Genomic DNA, 7,540 nt, shown 5'->3' on the forward strand with positions numbered 1-7,540 from the left:
TCTTTATATCTCAGGCTAAAGTCTCCTGTATGGAGCAGCCTTTCTCATCTACTGTGGATGTCCCTGCGATAACTGATTCTCTGCCAACCCCTGAATGAGCTCACATATTTGGCTGACTGTTACACTGGATCTTCCTGTGAGAATATCGTGGGAAAGATTTAAACTTAAACTTGTAGATGTTAAGTCATGCAGATTGCCTTCCTTAATGTGCCTGAGCCTCATCCAATCAGGTATAAACACTAAATGAATGCCTGGTCTCCCCTGAGCAAGGCAAAAGTCCCCAAAAGATGGTCTTTAAGCTTCATCTGATACACAGGCTCTTCCTTTTTCCACAGGACAGTGTCTTTGCCAGCTGTGCCTCTTCCCCGGCCCTCAGCCTCCAGCCTTTCCCAGGAGACTGTGGGTCTCCAGAGCCTCCATAATTACTGAACTAATTCAGATATGTATTTATAGGCCATTGAGCCTGTGTCTCTGGAAACACACATTAGCATCATTCTTTACCTTTGTCCTTGCTCTTCCGAGACTCACCTGTTCCTATGCATGGCATTTTATTCACGTTTCCTCTGTGAGATGTAATTTCGGTAAGGCCAGGAATCTGATGTGCTCTTCTGCTTGTGTCCCAGACGGTATAGTTTCCATCCTAAATTTTGGTTTTTTGTTTGTTTAATTTTTATTGGATATTTTCTTTATTTATATTTCAAATGTTATCCCCTTTCCCAGTCCCCCCCACAAAAAAAAAAACCCTATCCCATGCCCCATCCCCTGCTGCTATGAAGATGTTCCTCTACCCACCCACTCACTCCCACCTCCCCACCCCTAGCATTCCCCTACACTGGAGCATTGAGCCTTCACAGACCAAGGACCTCTCCTCCCATTGATGCCCAACAAGGCCATACTCTGCTGCATATGTGACTGGAACCATGGGTCCCTTCATGTGTACTCCTTGGTTGGTGGTTTAGTCCCTGGGAGCTCGGGGGATCTGGTTGGTTGGTATTATTGTTCTTCCTTTGGGGCTGCAAACCCCTTCAGCTCCTTCAATCCTTTCTCTAACTCCTCCATTGGGGACCCCATTGGGGACCCTGTGCTCAGTCCAATGATTGGCTGCAAGCATCTGCCTCTATATTTGTCAGGCTCTGGTAAAGCCTCTCAGGAGTCAGCTATATCAGGCTCCTGTCAGTATGCACTTTTTGGTATCCACAATAGTGTCTGGGTTTAGTGACTCTATATGGGATGGATCCCCAGGTGGGGCAGTCTCCGCATGGCCTTTCCTTCAGTCTCTGCTCCACACTTTGTCTCTGTATTTGCTTCCATGAGTATCCTTTCTAAGAAGTATCCTTTCTATGTATCCATTCTAAGAAGGACTGAAGCACCCACACTTTGGTCTTCCTTCTTCTTGTGCTTCATGTGGTCTGTGAATTGTATCTCGGGGGTATTCCAAGCATTTGGGCTAATATCCACTTATCAGTGAGTACATACCATGTGTGTTGTTTTTGTGACTGGGTTAGCTCACTCAGGATGATATTTTCTAGTTCCATCCATTTGCCTAAAAATTTCATGAGTTCATTGTTTTTAATAGCTGAGTATACTCCATTGTGTAAATGTACCACAATTTCTGTATCCATTCCTCTATTGAAGGACATCTTGGTTCTTTTCAGCTTCTGGCTATTACATATAAGGCTGCTATGAACATAGTGGAGCATGTGTCTTTGTTATATGTTGGAAAACCTTTTGGGTTCCATCCTAAATGTTAAAAGCTTTCTCTTGGGCTTGGCACTAGTGATAGGATGGAAAGAACAAAGTAGGCATGGGCAGGGTATCTCTAGGTCATCAACAATGTATCTTCAAAGGGATTTGGAGGCCCCTGGTCTCTTCTACTGTCTCTCTGCAGTGTGAGCAGCTTTGCTGTAAACTGTGAATTGTGGACTGTAGACCCACCATGATATGCTGCCTCACTAGAGGCATAAAGGCCACAGGCCCAACTGTGAACCAAAATATTTCTTTTGTTACGTTGTTGCTGCTATTGCTGTTTTTGAAGATATAGTCTCACTGTGTGTCTCAGGCTAGCCTTGGACTCTTAATCCTCCTTCTTTAGCCACTCTCCCCCCAAACTTGGAGCACATCCCCATACTCAGCTAACCTTATCTTTTAAAAAGCTGGTTACACTGGTTTGTAATAGTAATAAAAAGCCAACTAGTACACTATCCCATCCTAGAGGTATTGGGCACCTAGAATAACTGGCGGATCTTGGTCGAGTGGAGAGTGGCTAAAGTTCTCCAAGAGACTATGGACTGGGGGATTCATATATGCAAACTAGTGTTCTGGTGTGTATGAGAATGCAGTGTTCACAGCCCAGTTGGTGAGATTAGTTCAGTGGGTAGACAAGCTTGTTGCCAAGACTGACAGCCTGACAACTTGAGTCCCATGTTTAGGATGGCAAGAGATGTGGTACAGATGTGGTAGAAGGAGTGAACCAACTACCTCAAGGTGTCCTCTGATCTCTACATATATAATGTGGAAGACACACACCGCTACATACATACATAATACCTACACACATACACACACACAATACATAAATATGTTACTTCACAGCTATGATGAGATACCACTTACATGTAGTAAGAGAGCTGGAATCACAAACAGGAATATGCACTGGCACATATACATAGAGAGAGGCAAAATAATGTATAAAAATAACAAGTGTTGCCAAGGATGTGGAGAAGTTAGAATCCCACACATTGCTGATGAAAACATAAAATGCTACAGTTACAATGAAAAACAAATTCATAGTTTCTCAAAAAGTATATTGTATAATTAACCTATAATCCAGCAATTCTACCCCTTAATATGCACTTAAAAATGAATACATATGTCCTCATGAAGCTATAATTGAATGTTCATAGCAGCATCATTTATAGTGTCCAAAAGCTGGTCACAGTATAAAAGGTCTTGAACTGATGAATAAACAAGATTCCCAGACAGTGGAAGGTATCCATTTGTTATCTAACAAACAAAGGGAAAAATACTGATCTGAGCTACAATGTGGACAACCCTTGAACGTATTCCTTCACTAAGTGAAAGAAACCAAACACACAAAGTCACATGTTACATGATTCCATTTATACAAAAGGCAAATCTATATATATAGAAAATAGACTTGTAGTTACCAGGTGCCGAGGGACTGCTCACAGATTATGGTCACTGGGGGGGAGTAAAAAAAAAAAGGTTCTGAAATTTTATACTAGCAATGATTATATAACTTTGTAAACATGCTGAAGCCTTGAGCTCTATACTCCTTTGAAGAGACTCCTCCACCTGTGTGGAGTGTGGTCATTATCACAGGTTTCTGGTGTGCCATTTGGCATGTAGACATATTCAGGTATTACACCATTCTTAAGACTAGAGCCACTGAAGGTTTTATGATTGTATGGAACTTGCCCTTTCCATGTGTCATAGACTTCAACTGAGACTTCTTGGTCCCCAAATCACCCACCCTTCCTTCCACTTCTTTGTGAAAGCTTTTACCCAGGGAATCGTGGCTGGTAACCAATGGCACACGCATGGCTGCTACAAAAGCACAAACCTCCCACTCCTTGGTTTCCTGGGAAACACTAAAGAAGAGTCCTTAACCACAAAAGCTCCTCTGGTCTCTACCCTCGAAGACATCTGACACCTGCTCCAGGCATCTATCAAAGGCAGCTGACATTCCTAGACACCTTGAGGACTCACAAGAGAAGCTATTGGCATATCTCTCTCCAAGGACACCCTCTACACTTGAGGAAGAGAAAACAGAAATCCCTTGGGAGGTTTGGCCCATGTGCTACACTCACAGGAGACCGTGTTTTATTTCCCTAGGCCAAGAGACTCTGGCATCAACCTTGACCTCTGAGACCTGTGTGGAGTCTATGTGGGTCTGAGCTGCCACAAGCTCTTGGCCCACCTAGAGGGTGATAGAGCCTGATATGACAGGAGAAAGGTGTCTACTCTTTCAAATAAGAAGTTTAAGGAGAAGAGGAGTGATGGCTTGCCTGGCTTCTATCTCACAGACCCTATGTGAGCTCAGGAGGAGCCATGGGAGCTCCCTTCTCACAGAGGAAAGTTGCAGAAGCATGGTATTGGAAAAGCCCCCAGGTTGGCACAGGGCTACTGTAGCCCGCCACAGAAATAGGGTCATAGAGTCCCAGTTACCTGCGGTCAGAAGAATAGCATATTCTTTTGAAATGGAAAAAAAAAAATCAGTAACTACAGCTTCCACTCCTAAAAAAGGGATGGCAAAGGGGGTGGGGAGAAGAAGGGAGGGACTGTGTGAGCAGGGGATCAGGAGTGGGGGGGCAGCAACCAGGATGTAAATAAATGAATAAATTAATTAATGTTTAAAAAGAGAAAGGAGCTGAGCAGTGGTGGCACACACCTTTAATCCCAGCACTTGGGAGACAGAGGCAGGTGGATTTCTGAGTTCGCAGCCAACCTGGTCTACAGAATGAGTTCCAGGACAGCCGGGGCTACACAAAGAAATCTTGTCTTGAAAAAAAGAAAAAAAGAGAGAGAGAGAGGGCTGGTGAGATGGCTCAGCGGGGAAGCGCACCAACTACTCTTCGGAAGGTCATGAGTTCAAATCCCAGCAACCACATGGTGGCTCACAACCACCCGTATCTGAAGACAGCTACAGTGTACTTACATATAATAAATAAATCTTAAAGAGAGAGAGAGAGAGAGAGAGAGAGAGAGAGAGAGAAAGGAATGGCGAGTCCTAAATTCCCATTCTGTATGTTATTTGGAGAGAGCAGTAGGAGCCCAGGATTCTGTGAGGGAAATAATCTTGCATCATCTTGTGAGGTATGAATGAGGCTGTGGACTACCAGAACAGTGTGCAGGGAGATGGCCAGATTTATCAGAAATATTCGTGGAAAAAAAAAAGGAAACAGAAACAGGCCTCCAATTTCCACCAGATGCTGTTGGCAGCTTCCTGTACAAAGAGACAGGAGAGGTAAAGACAGGGGAACAATTAATACAAACAGTGATACAAAAATTAAGAGAGATTCTAAGCAGTCACAAAGTAGCAGAAGCGAGGAGAAGGTGCGGCGAGTGATAGCTGGTGATATCTGCCGTAGATATCAGTCTGTCAATGGGGCTAGTAGGCAAGTGCCTCCTGATGGGAAGAGCACTTTCTCATTGACTCACTCACATAACTGGAACCTAATCATCAGGCATGATCAGCCAAACTCAGACTGAGGGACAGTCAAACTCACTGGCCTATACACGTAAAACAAATGAACATACAAATAAAAAAGTCTGCATTGTAACATACAAAAGCAGAGACTGTGGATTAGTAGCCAACGAGGCGACAACAGAACACAACACAAAGCTTTGATGTCCTCTTGCTATGAAATTTACTACTGTGCCCACTACAAATACACATATATAAGATGGTTATAGGTTAGAAAATAATGTGATATGTGGATTTCCTGGCTGGGGTAACTGTGTAAGAAAATTCTTTGCTTTTAGAAAGCATGTGCTGAAATATTTTGAAGGATAGCATACCTTTACCTTACTCTAAGAGGATGGAGCCTACCTGAACACAACCAAGATTCTGCTATTGAGAAGGGAGAAATGAGTGGTAGACCACAAAGCAAGCACACAGACATTCATACAACATATTGGTAAGCATTCCTCCCTCAACATAAAATGAGTTAAAGTCACCCGTGGGAAATGTAGGTATGTTAGCAGAAATGAGGGCTTGAGGGGAACTGAAGTTTAAGTATAATAAACAGATCTATGAGGGCTGGACCTAACACAAGGCTGGAAGAATCTGGGGGTGACTTGAGCAATGCGCCCTCCTGAATGAGAAATATTTATCTTGCATGAATAGACAAGATGAATAAAGACATTTATGAGGTTAGGTTGCATGCTGGTCAACACCTCCAATCTTGCTGCCAGAGAAACACAGGATGAAGTCTCCACTGTAGACGCTGGATGTTTCTAGGCAAATTACCTGACTGCTTCAAAATTAGGTTTTGCTCTTTGTAATATCAGGCCAACAATAGTCCCACTCTCAAAGGGCTTTTGTAAGTAGTAGGGGAAAGAACACATTAGACAAGACTAGCAGACAGCTAGCTGGTGGCTGTTGTCCTGGTGGACCAAGTCTCATTAGCATGTCCATTTGCTGTGAAAAGAAAGGTGACTTTGGGGCTTGTGCTAAGAAAACTGACAGATTCTTTCTTTTACAGTCTTTTTCAAGGGTAGAATCCTTTCCAGATGTCCATATATTCATGTAAATATTTTTGTGATAATATACATATAGCAAAAACAGACAAGATGTTCACCATTTATTTACCCAGGACTCCCAATTATGTAATCAAAGAACCCTGCCTTAGTTACTCAAACATCAGAGGGTTAACTTGACCCAAACTTGTTCAAATTCTCTCCCTATGTCAAGCTTAAAGACACCTATCAACTATTAAGACTAGAAACACTAGATCATAAAAGGTTATAAAGGTTAGGGAGATCTTGTAGATCTCCGAAAACACAAGAGTATGTCTCTGCTCTATCACCCTTCTTTTTCCTTTCTTATTCCTACCCTATATCAGTAAGCCCTCAATCTGCCTGCCTGAAGGTGAAGAGACTGATTATCTCATACACACAATCTGATGGGAGCTGTTACCGATGCAGATCTGGAAACACACGGAGAGCTAAACTACATCCCATTACTCTTCAGCTCCAATCTTTCTCATCTGACATCCCTGCTTCTACAGTTGCCCCTTATTCTGGGCTGGAATGTGTTCCCCTGAAATATATGTTGAAGACCTAGAAAATGAGATCTCCTGTGAGAATAGAGTATCTGTAGTTAGAATCAAGATGAGATGGCTAACTGAAACACAAACCTCTCTAGCCAATGACTGATGCCTTTACATAGAGGAAGAGGGCTAGAGACATGAGAGAAAGACTATGTAGGGATGGAGACTTATCTAGCCACAAACCAGGGAATGCCAGAAGCTGAAAGTGGTCAGTGGAGTCTCTCTCAGAGTCTTCAGAATGAGCATAGCCCTACTAACATATAGATTTTAAAAATTATAACCCCAGAAGAGAGAACACATTTCTAATGTTTTAAGCTCCTTATGTGTGATCATTTGCTACAATAGCCATAGACAATTATGATACCTTTCTATAATCTACATCATCAAACCTAGAGTAATCTTCTTTTCTGTAGATAAGTCTCACAGACTACCTCAACTCCATGTTTCTTAGGGTGGCCTTGACCTATTGATTTTCTTATTTCCACCTCTCAAGTGCTGCCATTACAGGGATACACTGCCTTGCCCAGTTAATGCAATGCTAATAATCAAATCCAGGGCTTTTTACCAGACAAGCTCTCTACCAATCAAGCACACCCTGGTCTCAGAAGAGCAATCTATTTAAAATGTAACTCTGATTCTCCACATCCTCGCCAGCATCTGCTGTCACCTGAGTTTTTCATCTTAGTCATTCTGACTGGTGTGAGGTGGAATCTCAGAGTTGTTTTGATTTGCATTTCCCTGATGAC

Source organism: Mastomys coucha, unplaced genomic scaffold, assembly GCF_008632895.1.
Source record: "Mastomys coucha isolate ucsf_1 unplaced genomic scaffold, UCSF_Mcou_1 pScaffold9, whole genome shotgun sequence".
Taxonomy (NCBI): domain Eukaryota; kingdom Metazoa; phylum Chordata; class Mammalia; order Rodentia; family Muridae; genus Mastomys; species Mastomys coucha.